The sequence below is a fragment of the Vulpes vulpes genome, chromosome 9 (genome assembly GCF_048418805.1).
Source record: "Vulpes vulpes isolate BD-2025 chromosome 9, VulVul3, whole genome shotgun sequence".
In the NCBI taxonomy this organism is placed as follows: domain Eukaryota; kingdom Metazoa; phylum Chordata; class Mammalia; order Carnivora; family Canidae; genus Vulpes; species Vulpes vulpes.
Window position 1 is genome coordinate 78,232,652 of NC_132788.1, and position 14,889 is coordinate 78,247,540.

General features: G+C 36.8%; 1 protein-coding gene across 5 annotated transcripts in view; it reads right to left on the minus strand.

Annotated features, from left to right (window-relative positions):
• Positions 1 to 14,889, minus strand: part of SLC25A26 (solute carrier family 25 member 26) — a 129,510-nt gene that overhangs the window by 80,017 nt on the left and 34,604 nt on the right. The window lies entirely within an intron of this gene.

Genomic DNA, 14,889 nt, shown 5'->3' on the forward strand with positions numbered 1-14,889 from the left:
GTATACTGTATGATTCCATTCAAATACCATTCTCACGAAGAAAAAAACTACAGCGATGGAAAACATATCAGTCACTGCCAGGGGTTACAAGTAAAGACATGGAAAGGACTACAAAAAAGGGATAGGACAAGAGAGTTTAGGGGATGACGGAAATGTTTTGCATTCTGATTGTGCTGGTTGGTTATATGAATGGACACATGTATTCAAATTTATACCTCCAAAAATAGTCAATTTTATACCAAAATAGTCAAATTTAACAATATGGTAACTTAAAAAGTAACCTATTTGTTGTTCTTGTCTGAAATAAATATAGGGAAGTGGGAAGGGGGTATAAAAACAATGTATTTCATTAAAAAAAAAAACTTTTTGTCCAATAAAAATGCCTAGATGCAATAATACACCTAAAGCCAACATCTTGGTTTCTAAATATCTCTCCCTACTAAAAGCAATCAAGGGGTCCTTAGAGAGGGGGCCCGTAACAGGATCAGGACACCCTGTTACAACAATGAGGAAGTTCTTCAAGATTAACAGGAGGATGCCTGGATGGCTCAGTGGCTGAGCATTTGCTTTTGGCTCAGGGTGTGATCCTGGGTTCCAGGATCAAGTCCCACATTGGACTCCCTGTGGAGAGCCTGCTTCTCCCTCTGCCTATGTCTGTGTCTCTAGGAATAATAAATAAAATCTTCTTTTTTAATTAAAAAAAAAAAGATAATCAGGGAAATGTCCTGAGAACAGAGCAGTGAGCTTGAAGAGGCTCCCACTGGCCAAATTTGGGACAGTTTGAGCATAGAAAAGAATAATGCTAGTGGCTTATAGTTATTGAATGAAAAAGAATCCATGACTGTGTGATCTATGAATATAATAGAATCCAATGAATTCTCACTTTACATGAGTGACTTGTATGTTACATGCTATACCTCGATGGAGCAGTTTTAAAAAAAAATCCATGAGTCCATATGACTATTTTTAAAAAGAGCTGAAGCTGGAGTGAGGAGCAAGAGAGGAGTAGCAGAGAAAAGCTTCATTACCGAAGACTGCCAGCTAACAAATTCAGAGAAGAATGACAGTATTAGGAAAATCATCATTTTGCAATCACCAATGTAATAAATGCTTCAGGCAGAAGTATCCAAAGACATTATAACTATTGGGTGAAAGATTATTGGGGAACAGGATAATCACATAGTCTCAAAATATCACCCCATAGATTACTTCTTAGTAACAAAAAAGAACTGAACCTTTAGAGTACAGAAAACTAGAAAACACCAACTTAATCTAATGACTAAACTTAGCTTCACCAACTCTTAGCTTCATCAACTCTTGATTTCAGCCCAGGGTCGTGATGTCGATCCTAACATTGAGTCCATGCTCAGTGCAGAATCAGCTTGAGATTCCCTCTCTTCCTCTATCCCTTTGTCCCCTCAAATAAACAAAATTTTAAAAAGAGAGAACCATAACTCCATTCTTTATTTTTTTTACAGGAGGGGGAAGGACAGAGGAAAAGGGAGAGAGACTCTTAAGCAAGCTCCACGTCCAGTATGGAGCCCAACATGGAGTTTGAGCTCACAACCTGAGATCACGCATGACTCCATTCATAGAAGACATATAATATTTAATGATGAAGTATCAGGTATCTGCTACCTTCTTAAAATGTTTCAGGAAAAAATAGAAAAAGAGATAAAGCAGATAAGGCAAAATGTTCATCACTGAATTCTGCGAAAAGAATATATATCTTAGCTTTTCTGTAAATTGTTTTTCAAAAGAAAAAATGGAAGGGGGAAAAAGAAAAAGGTGCTACCATTCACTTTAAAACCTATTCATTCATACTTCCAACAAAGAAAAGGAAATATATACTTCGTTATGAAAAGAGCGTAAGTGTTCAAAGAATTCAGAGCCCAACTGTGCCCTCTATGAACAGTTATTTTATATAGATCAAGTTACTTACACCACCAAGTACCTGTTTTCTCAGCGGTATTAAATAGGCGAATATCTGTTAGTTCATAAAATGGCTTACAAGACAGTAAGAAGTCACTACTTACCAAGAAGTTACTATACTTGTTCCAGGCCCTTTGTTTCATGTGTTCACTTGATAAAAAGTTAATGGTTGAGATGTGTTATCTAAACAACATGCACTTTTTTCAAATTCAAATTCAACGTCCATAAGGATGAAGAAAAGAACCTCTGTAAACAACTGTGTGAACCAACAGATAATTGGCAAAGAGTGTAACTTTCATAAGATCTTGGTTGCTCAAGAGAACACATATCACAGCCTCCTCTATGCAGACATTACTGATATCTCCTACCAGGCCAAAGACATACTTAATTTGCCCCATAAAGAACAATAAACTTCATTCCAAAGTGATTTTTTAAAAAGATTTATTTAGAGAGAGCGAGCAAATGAGTGCGACAGCATGTGTGTACATAAGTGGGGGGAGGAGCAAAGAAAGAAAATCTTCAAGCAGACTCCCCACTGAGCACAGAGCCCCACACAGCACTCAGTCCCACGACCCATGAGATCATGACCTGAGCCAAAACCAAGACTCGGACAATTAAACAACTGAGCGACCCGGGAGCCCCTCCAAAGTGATTCTTAACTTGGTTAATATTCCATTCTTCCAAACAGAAGTATGGAATAATTCACAGACAACAGGGAAGATTCCCAGCATGTGGATCTAGCTATAAGGGAGTTTTACTAGAATACTTGGTATCAGTTTAAAAGACTACTACATACAAACATAACCACTTATTTCCCGAATATAATTAGGATGCACCCTAAACCAGTAAGATCTAAATACTTCTCTAAGAATCCTAATTCAATGATATAATTCCCTCCTACTGAAAAAAAGAATTGAGGAAACACACTTAGGGCCAAAGAATCCTTATGAATGATTATCACCAAATGCTGTTAGGCAGTAGTTTTGTAAATTTTATTAGGTACTAAAGAAAGTTACATGGAAAAAAAAATCAGGATAAAATAAAGGCCTTAAACAAATAAACCAAATCCTTAATTCATTATGCCTTTAAGTAGATGAGGATAATAAGGGGCCAGAGACGTAAGCTTGTCAGAGGCAGAGCTATGGTAGAACCCAAGCAGTCTAGCTCCAAAGCCCACACCCAGACTATACTCTAAGACCTCCAGGAAGTATCAAACCCACCCCAGGAAGGCAGTGCAAAGTCCAGACATAGTGACTGACCACACCAGATGAGAAGACAATAACGGAAGAGTCCAAGATACCCAAGAGAAAAAGAAAGTCAGTACAAAAAATAAGAGTTTTGAGGTTGTCCCACTTGAACATATGAAAAAGGTAAATAATGCATCCCCCCAAAAACAATTAGAAAATTCAAGGAGAAAAATAGAAAGTTCATGCCCCAAATGTTCAACAAATTAAAATATGAAATAAACTTTAGCGACTGATGGAGTGCAGAAAGACAGTCTACTTGACATCTGTCTTTCAGTGTGACACAAGACCAGCACAAAAGGAAATGCAATTGACCCTTGAACAACACAGGTTTGAACTGCATTGGTCCCATTTAATGCAGATTTTTTAATATATATAAATACAGTACAGTACTTTAAATGTATTTTCTCACCCTTCTGATTTTCTTAATAACATTTTCTTTTTTCTAGTTTACTTTCTCGTAAAAATGCAGCATATAAAACACATAAAAGATATGTGTTAAGTGACTATGTTGTCAGTAAGGCTCCTGGTCAACAGCAGGCTGTCAGTAGTTGAGTAGTTGAGCTTCACACCAGAGTTATCTGAAGGTCAACTATACAACCCCACCTCACTACTTGGCCGGGTGACTGTTCATGAGATCTCAATACCAACACTAGTGTTCACCGTGTTCAACTCTGAAAATCAATCCAGAAAAAAACATGGAAGAAGTGACTGTAGATTAAGGACAGGGTAAACCTGACAGGCAACCTGACAAAATTAAGTGTAGTGGGAGAAGCATTCCAGAAAGTGGGATTAATCTAAAATCAAAGAGGGTTAGGCAGCAAAAAGAAGTGAACAGCCTCAATTCGTAAACAGAAAGTTACAAGATGATGAAAGTTTGTAGGATAAAAAATGCAGACACAAATACATGACTTAAAATTTCTAAAATGACCAAAGTTATGAAATTTATGTAACCAGAATGCTAGAACGAGCGCGTCTGGGGAGGAGCATAAAGTGAGCAAAACCACATATTTCATTCCAAAGATTCAATAGATTTCATCTAAGGCTAACAAATTAAGAAACATGTTTAAATATATTGTCCAGAAATATGGATGTAATAAGATGAACTAAACACAGAAACCATTAAAAGAGGTTAGCTCTAGAGAGTGAGATGGGAATGGAGAAGGAAGACCGGAGACCGTTGCTTCTCAGCCTATGTTCCACACTGCTGGACTTGTTACTAATTTCACTAACATTACTTGGATAAAAATTAAAAACTGAAAACATAAGTTTTAAGTTTAACTTGTCCTTATTTTAAAAGATCATTTTAAAAAATTAAGTATTTCATATAACGTCTTCTGGCATTCTTTGTTTTTCAGCTATTTTTTTTTTCCAAATAATCTCCAGACTTTCATACGAGTCACTAACATAGCACAGGGAGTTCACGTATACCCCACAGCCAGCTTCCCCTGTTAACAACTTAAATAACCAGAGTATGATATCAAAACCAGCTACCAGTACTGCAGCAACACTAGTAGCTAAGTGCTACACCTTACTTGAATTTTATCAGTTTTCCTAATATCCTTCCTATTCAGAATCAAGACAGCATCCCACACTGCATCCATGTGTCTCCTGCTACATGTGACATCTTTATTATTCATCTTTATTTTTCATGACCTTCACAATTTTGTACAAAGTCTCTCAGTTTCAGTTTGTCTGATGTTTTCTTATGATCAGGTTCAGATTATGCATTTTTGGGCAAGAAGATCAAAGCAGTGATATTGTGTCCTTCCTGGTACCTCATGTTGAGGATGTAGGGTGTCAATACATCTTATTAGTGACGATGTTAACCTTGATCACTTGAAGGTTGCATCAGTCAGTCTTTCCACCTGTAAAGTTACTATTTTCCCCTTTGCAGTTGATAAATATCTTGGAGGAAACACTTTGTGACTGGCTTTCATTTCTGGTTAAATATATACCAACATCCATATTTCTGGACAATATACTTAAGCATGTTTCTTAATTTGTTAGCCTTAGATGAAATCTATTGAATCTTTGGAATGAAATATGTGGTTTTGCTCACTTTATACTCCTCCCCAGACATAGTTCGTTCTAGCATTCTGGTTACATTTAACAATATAGCCACCTGTTGTTACTTTTTAGAGATGCACCCAGTGAAGGATTTTTGGATAAAATAATGTAATATGTAATATTTGCATCAAAATAATGTAAGTGGGGGAGGGGTGTGGGTCTGAGTAGAGATGAAACAATATTGGCCAAGAGTTGATACTTGTTGCAACTGAGTGACAGGCCCAGAGAGATTCATTTTACTGATCTATTTTTGTGTACCTTGACATTTTTCCGTGACAAAAAATTTTAAAATTCGAACCCAAATAAAAATTTGTGCATACATTTACCAAAAGATAAATTTATTTATTTAGGAACCTTGGATTGGAAAATACTACTTATTATATTGGCGTTTCACTTCTTAACTCGAACCATCTTTAAAGGCACCAAAGCAATCACTTCAAGAGTTTTCCAAGATCATAAATGGAAGTTTCTGCCACTAACATGTAAAACACAGGCATTGTGCACCCTCTAGTGTATTATTTTAGTTCAACGTCTGTATCAGCAAATTCAATTTAAAAAGCCAAGTATTTTCTCAAAGGAAAAGAAACAGTCTTCTCTCTCACCACTTTCCCCTTCTCCATTAGTCAATAATTATCTATTAATTACTTAGCCTAATACCAAAACCATTTCAATGCCAAAGATGACCAGCTTTTTCCCACTACTGTGTTGTTTCTCAGAACACATGTTGAAGCCCACGGAGAAAAGGACAGAGTCTAAAAGCAGCCAAAGCATTTTTAAGCCATCTTCACAAAGCCTGGAGGAAGGATACTGAAATCATATTAATTCTACTTTAGAAACATCTGGTTGTGTTCTACTTGAATATATGGCTCCATTTCTACATTTCAGAATCCTAACCCTCAGAAATAGTGCTCCATTTCAAGTCAACAGATTTGGTTCAAATCACTTTATTTTTCTGATCTACTGAAAAATTCCAAGAGGAAAGAACAGTGGATTTATCTGCAAAACATGAGCAAGAGGCAGGGTGTAACAAACGCAGGCTTTGGATCACAAAGGCATGGCTTCTGCTTCCAGTCCTGCCACATACTATCTGCACTGCTTATCTCCCCAAGCCTCAGATTACTGATCTATAAAACAGGGCAAACATCCTAGAGTTTTAGCTAAGGCTTAGAAAAATATATGTGAAGTAAATGATCAGAATTCAAATTGTGACTATTAACATTATATAATCCTAAGGTATGTGCAACCAAGTAGTCAAACACACAATCATTTTCAAAAGGTCCTTTAAATGATTCCCTTCAAACACAATACTTGAATTACGCACAAAAAATTCTAAATTTTTCCTTCAAACTTGGTTTTCTTTTGTTTCTTAATTCTCCTTATAAAATAATGTTTGTTCAGACAGTAAGATATTATACACTACTCAGAATCTCAAGAATAATTTCTGACCCACAGTGTTCAGTGTATGTAACGTGCCTATATCTGATGAAAGATTTTCTTCATGAATAAGTTGCTTGCTATTTTCTTACATCATTTGAAAAAATGTTTTAAATATATGAAACATTCATAGGAACAACCCTTAACTAGAAATGACAAAATCATAACAGACTATTTGTGGAAGGCACCATATACCAGGAAATATGGTAAAAGGCAAGGAGAAAATTAACTTTATTTGAAGTGCAGCAAGTTTACATGACAGGGAAACACTACCTTGCTTGGGAATTAAGTGATGATTCCATAATTCTTGCCAAATCCAACTTAGCCTAAGCATCTGCTAGAGATTTTCAATATCTAAGTACTTTAAAACTAGTCTACTTCTAAGAAGCAAATATGATTAAGTCATTGATTTGTCCATTAAATATTTTCTGAGTGTGCTACATGTCAAGCATTCCTGTAGGTGTTGAGCTAACAGAAAGAAGTTAATATATGCTCACAGTGCATATATTTTTATTTGGGGAGGGAAGCAGGTAATAAGTGTATAAACAAGAAAAGATTATTTCAGATAAGAATGCAAAGGTAGGGTACCAAATGAGTGCTTGGGGCCGGGGCAAGAGTGTTTTAGCTAAAGAGGTCACAGTAGACCCCTCAGAGAAGCAACATGTGAAGTACCGCCTATCGGATAAGAGCTAATCACACAAACATATGGGATAATATGCACTTGTGAGCCACTGTCCTTCATGAGCATCTCTATTGAAGCAGATTCTCTAGGTTTATATACTCTAACTTTTCTTTTAAAGTCATGTAGACTCCTCGTTGCTAAGAACATATTTTTCCCCAAACTCCTAGCACTAATGCCTACTTAAAGGTATAAGAATTGAAGAAAGATACCACTAATTTGAAATATGTTCCTCCCTAGAAAAACTTATTTGCATATAAAATGCAAAATGTACAGGTGACCACAGGGATTCAGATCATGGGCTCAGGAGTCTTCAGTTCCCTCCCTTACTGGATCCAAGACTTTGAGTGAACCACAAACTTACCAAACCTCAGTTTCTATAAAATAGGGATATTTCAGGTTATTGAGAGGATTCTATGAAGTACTATACGTGAAGAACTTAGTACCTTAAGTGGAACAGGGTAAGTACTAAGCAAGCACTAGCCATTATTTCAATTGTGATTTATGTATATTTTTAAGAAAAATGCCTACATATATCAACAGAGGTATTCTGAGATCTTAACTTTAAAATTAGGGGTGGCTGGATGGCTCAGTTGTTTAAGTGTCTGCCTTCGGCTCAGGTCATGATCCTGGGATCCCCTGAGTACAAGATCAAAGCCCTGCATCAGGCTCCCTGCTCAGTGGCAAGTCTGTTTCTCTCTCTGCCCCTCAGTCCACTTGTGCTCTCACTCTCTCTCAAATAAATAAATCTTAAAAAAAAAAAAAAAAAGGTATTCTGCAATCTTAACTTTAAAATCAAAACTGTGTAAAAAATTAGTAAGTTTGAAGTAAACTCCCACTTTCAGAATAATTACAATTCAAAATTACAAAGGAACCACCAAGTGATTTTTAAAGAAAAGTTTCCACACTGGTGCCCAAAAATACAAAGGCAACAAAAAGAACAGATATTACGGTTTAAAGAACAGACAAGTGCTCTGGATATCCTCAAGAGGGTACCAGAGAATGGGATGAAGTGAGGTATATAATATGGTTTCCTTTCTGAAGAAATGGAACCTGAGCTAGAAAAGCATGGGTAGCCAGAATACGGCAGACACTACAGGGCGACTCAGGAACAGCAGTCCCAACCCCATCTGCCAGGCTCCACTGCCTACACTGAAAAGATCCATACATACTTCCTACTCCCCATTCAACTCAGGAAGGCACTAAGACACCTGGTACAAGAAAGCTTTTGTTTCCCAAGTACACAGAGTGACAAGCTAGTACTATCTCCAGCCCTTCCCCATTCTTCAGGCTTGGAAGAGGACCATGATGCCTAAAATGGAGCAGCCATTTTGTGACCATGAGTAAAGCAGCCAGAGTATTAAAGTTAACCAAGTAGAATGAAAGAGCCTGTTTCCTGTATATGCTCTGATTTAATCAGCATCAGCCTCAGACTCAAATGACTACATCTTTCTTGTTACACAGGGAGGGGGAAAACCCTTGCCTACTACAGCCAATGGCATCAGATTTTCTCTTATTTGCAGCTTAAATGCAATCTACACTGATTACAGAGATGAAGAGGATATTTCATATAGGATGAAAAATACAAACAACAGAGAGAGAGAGGTACTTCAACATAATGGTTTATGATGCTAACATTTAAAATGAAGAAGAGCTTTGAGATCATTTCTACCTTTAACCAGTAGCTTTCTTATGTGTGTACATAGAAGAGTGGGTAAAACCTATCCACAGGAACTGGTGTCCCTTCAAGACAGCATTGCCATCTTGCAACAATGGAAATAGGCAGCATTTTCAAAACTGCACAGAGCAAAGGAAATGTGTCCAAAGAATGAGAAAAGTAAATAGCAGCTGGTTTCTTGTAAACAAAACATGAGAAAATATGCACTGAAGGGCTAGAGTAATTTTTCTATATTAAGATAATTTTACTAAATGGTTCTTTCTAAAAATGTTTGTTTATTTAAGAGATGATGAAAAATTGCAGGCTAAAATTCATATCTGAGGAGTAACAACTTTAGGTTCTCAAAGAATGAACCATCACTCCTTCTCCATAGAACATCTCTACAATATAAAGTTATGATACTGTAAATGCAATTAAGTGACTCATTTTATAAACCTCTGTGATTAAAGGGGGTATCTCATCTTCATTTGTTTAATATTCCCATTAATAAGAACATCCCGTTACACATTTACTGAGAGCCTGGACAATAAAACAATGGAAAAATTCCAAAAGCAAACAGATTTTTTTTTCTTTTCCCATGAAGCTAACATTATGGAATTTTAACAGATGTTCTGTTTGGTCATAGTTAATAAAATGAATTATGTAGGATTAAAACAGGGTTCAATATGTTTGCATTGGATTTTAAGCAAAAAACAATTTCACATTCAAAGTTTGAAAAGATTTATAATCACCTTTTTCCTTTTTGGTGGAATTACTAGGATATAGAAAATAAGTAAATTATTACAGCAATTCCTACTTTTGTGATAAAACCAGGCTTATAAAAATGATTCTTTCAAGGTTTAAGAAGAATGAAATCTTAGAAATCTATATGTGTACCTCATCAGTTATCTAAAGCAAAGGTCTTATAATGGAGTGTATCAAAAGTCTGAGCCACCACCCTGCCTAATTCCCAGTCCCCCTAGAGCTGCCTCAGCATTCTAAAGTGGTCAATCATGGCTAGCAGCATCTGAATAAAAATTAATCAGACTTAAAGGAATGAAAGATCAACAAATATTTACTGAGTGCTAATTTTGTGGAAGGCATTATGTTATGCTACAAGCCTGTGCATGCTACAGAGAGGCAAAAATCCAATAGCTCTTTTCAAGGCAAATTTATATGGTATCTAACTACACAAGGCATAATTGTATGAAGCCAAACAGAAAGAAAAGGTTAACGACAAACCACAAGAGAAAGAAGGAAATTAAAGAAAACAATTTAATATAAACATATGCAGAGAGATGGATACACAGCAGTGACACCAGGAGAAAAAATCCTTTCTTATCAGATAGTGCTGGGTTTGGTTTTTTTTTTTTTTTTTTCTTTTTCTTTTTACTATAATGAAAGCAGGAAATAGTACACAGGCTGAAGGATGGTAAATAAGTAACAGAAGTTCTAGCTACAGATGCTTCAAAACATCTTTCAATGGAAAACATTCAAGTGTTGCAATCTCAGTAAGAAAGCCTTTCTCTAAATGTATAATCTTACTTGGGAAATAAATTCCAGCAAATTATCAATGTGACCCAAAAGAGAACAATAAAAAAAAAAAGTTCCCAACATATTTACATTACTAATTTTGACCAACTAAAACACCAGTAAGGGCAACTCTACATTATTATAACCAATATGTTGTTTTTCCTACAGAAGTAGCCAGTGAATATAAAATCAGTTGCAGGTTGCATTTTGTTAACTGAATAGAAAATTCCTCTCTAAAAGACATTCTCCAATTGTGGCTGAGAAGCTTTCAAAGTAATACCAACAGCTGGCCTCTAATTCAAACACAATCATTACTCATCATCATGAAATGGCATTGGGATGTTTAAACACAGATCAAGGTTGTATGGCTGTTCAAGGACCTCACAACCTAGAGTCAGGTTTCTTCATCTGAGTCCCCTAGCAGACCATATTGCTGTAATACTTCTTTCGTAAGACTGCTGAGAGAGTTCAATGAGAATAGTCTATGCAAAGTTCTTAGAGCATATGGGCAAACTTGGGCTCAGAGAGGTTAAGTAACTTGCCAAGAGCAGGCAGCTGGTTCCGGGCAGAGGTGCCTTTCACACTTAGGTGTTATTTCCTGTCAAAAGCCCTCCCAGTTGCTAAGCATACTAAACACATCCCACATGACAGGCTCTCTAGAAAGCACATGGATGGATCTTTCCATCTCATTCTCACCAGGACTTTAATTCAAACAACCAGTTCACAGTAAAGGAAATAAAATAGTTCTTGGATATATGTTCACATGCCCAGTCTCAGATTTAAAACTATACTGAAACTAGCTTTCACCTCTCAGACTGCTAGCACCGTTGGTAAGGCAGAGGAAAAGAGTTCCTAAATTGCTGACAGACGTGTCGACTGGGGGGTGCCTGAGTGGCTCAGTCGGTTAAGTGTCTGCCTCAACAGACAAGAGTCCTGGAATCAAGCCCTGCCCTGGGTTCCCTGATCAGTAGGGAGGCCTGTTTCTCCTTTCCCCTCTGCTTGTACTAATAAATAAATAAAGTCTTTAAAAAAAAAAAAAAAAAAAACAGTGTTGACTGGTATTTCCACGAAGGGCAAACTGGCCATATGTATCAAAATTACCAATGTAATACACCTTTAGCCAAGCAATCTCACTTTGGGCATTTAATCTACAAACATCCTCAACCATATACAAAATGACATAAGAACAAGAACATTCACTGCAAGATGTTTGTCATGTCCACCAACAAGAAACCAATGGCTCATGTATACACTGGAGTACTATGCAAGCATAAAATTGAGATGGTCATTTTTACAAAGTGATTTAAAAAAAGTCACCCCGAAAATATTTTGCTAAAGAAACAAATGAACACCTATGTCTCTGGTAAAACATACAGATTTATATAACATCAAGAGCTTGAGGGGCAGGGCAGCCCGACTGGCTCAGCAGTTTAGCATTGCCTTTGGCCCGGGGCGTGATCCTGGAGTTCCGGGATCAAGTCGCACGTTGGGCTCCCTGCATGGAGACTGCTTCTCCCTCTGCCTGTGTCTCTGCCCCTCTATGTGTCTCTCATGAATAAATACATAAAATCTTAAAAAAAAAAAAAAGAGTTTGAGGGGGAGAAAAACTGAGGGAGCAGACAACAGAGCTGGGGTAGACACTGAAGGATAATCCTGAGGCTTGATTCCTAAAGGTACCCATTTCCAGCCACTGCATGAGCAGAATTCTACTATCTAAAATAGACAAGAAGGGTAACTACAATGGAAAAGCTACCAGGAAGTGAACTTTTCAACCCGTGGTAATTTGGAGGCCCTAAAGGGACAGATCCAAGGCTTCAATGAACTTATAGAACAGGTTGAGTGATCTGTTTGGTCTGCTTGATTTTGACTGCATGTGTAACAGAGTTTGGTGGGAGAGCTGCTTTCATTGAAGCCTGGCAGCAAAGCTGTGGGGAGAGAAAGGAGATAATCCTTACCCATCTTACTTCTCCATAGCAGCTACTCTTATCTACCAAAAAGAAGTCTGGAGTCATTCATGATCACAATGGCAACATCTTCCCTGCCACTGAGGCAGCTCCAACTGCCATCTTACCATCAGATTTATGCAGACAAGAGTCAAACACCAGTAACTTAGTCTCCAAATTCTGGGGGACACATGCTAGGCTCTTCCAAGGCTTACTCGCATGTGATGTACTACAGTCCCCTGGCAGGGATCCAGCTACAGGGAGGCTCAACCTCTTCTTGCAAATACCCTACCTGGTTGAGTGCCTCCCTGCATCCTCACTTGGACTGAGGTAGAGGGAAATCACTCTTGCCTCTTCTGTAGGCATGAAAACCCCAATGCTGCTGAGCTAAGCAAGGTATACAGGTGCTTTTACACCCTTGTGCCTTTGCTCATAATGTTACATCTGCCACTGCCTGTCTCGACTATTTCTAATTGCCACACCTTTGAGAACTAAGTCATCATTTCATTTATATCAATGCAACAAATACTAAGTACCATTCAAGCACTGCTTCCTCTATACCCCAGCCACATTTTGTACCTATGTATCACCAGAGCACTATAAAGTTATCTATTCCTAGTCATTTTCCCACAAGAACATAAATCCTTGAGGGCAAAAATGTTCTGCATGGTGTCCAACACAGAGTAAGCACTTTTAAAATGATGCTAAGGAGAATCTATGGATAAAATGCATTTGCAGAGCTTAACTCATTCTTACTTCTTTTGAAACAACTTGTCTTTCTCAGCTTTCTTCCTCTTTAGAAGTCCCACAAAGAAGATCATGAGGCTGCTCTCCATAGAACTTTCAGGACAATGGACATTCTGAAATTAGTCTGACTAGGAAAGCAGCTGTGGTTTTGCTCCACATTTCCATCTTATTACAATGACACTACTCCAGCACAGTGCTTGGCCGCATCTAATTTGGCCAAGATCATGAGACAAACGAATACTGAAGGGATGAGGTATAATCTGTTGACCTTGCTTAGACTCCATCTAAAATTCACAGTAACTAAAATAATTTAAGAGAACATAAGGGATAAACACTCGATCTCCAAAAACATCAAACACAGAAAAAAAGAAAAAAAAGGACGGCATTCACAAAATCTAAAGAACAGACATAATCTATCTTATAATGCATGGATTCAAACTTCAATCTCATTCTAATAGGCTACCACTAGGGAGATAAAACTTGTTTTAAAGGAAAAATTGTACACAGAATAACCATATGAGTTTCCTGGTGATTCTCACTAAGGCTTCAATGTATTTTCTTATTGAAACAATCAGACAAGCTCTTGGCAAAAAGATTTGATATTGGTGTCAGAATAATGTAGGAATTGAAACTATTTGTAATGTAAAAATTTTGTTTAAAGTAGATATATCACTTCTTATATTTCCATTCTGAAAAGAAGCTTTGTTTCATTCAGTGATAATTCTTCTCTCGTTCTATCAGAGAATCTGTACAAAAGCAATATTTCAACTAAAATCAGTTCTGAAGGATCTTTTATGAATACGCATAATGCAGAAGACCCCAATTAAATTTCCAACAAAGCACTGCCATTTTCAGTAAACAAAGTCATCTCGGTAGGGTCATACTATTTGCAAAATCTGAAGCCTAGAAATTAATTATTAGTGTGACATATGTCAAAACAAATTTTTAAAAGAATAGAATGCAGTTGTAACCATGTGTTTTATCTGTTTGTATGCAAAACCAGTATTGCCCGGCACATAAATATATTCATTTATTCAGCATCTCTCAGAAAAATAAAAAAGGTTCAGTGTCCCCCCACCCCTGGTTTGCTGTACCCTAGTGAAATCTGAGTAAATCACACATGTTTAGTGAGTTAGAAAATAAGTACAGAATGAAGATATAGTATGGGTGATATTTTTGAAAAACAGAAGTTCACCATCACACAAATAAACTAATTTTGAAACATTCAGTTTTCCTTCAAAATAAGTTTTTCAAAGATCTACATTAACTACACCACACTACCCTAAAGGCTGTTACACTGCAGAAATCAAAGCTTCAAATAACATGTACCAGTGTTGGTGTTTCATAAAAGAGACTGTAGTCTATAGTAAAAAACAAAACAAAAACAACCTGGGAATAAAATTAGGGACTTCAAACAATTTCAATGTTCTACTAATTATTGCAATGTTTATTTACATTAAAAACATTTTTATAAATGCAAACATTTTAGCACCTAGGGAATTCCAAATAGAAAAAAAGAATACAGAGCATAGGTATGCAGATTCCTCTTTATATTTTATTTAATAGAAAATCTGTCCCAATCCTTTTCACAATGTATATATGCATACATCAAATCATCACACTGTACACTTTGAATATCTTACTATTTTA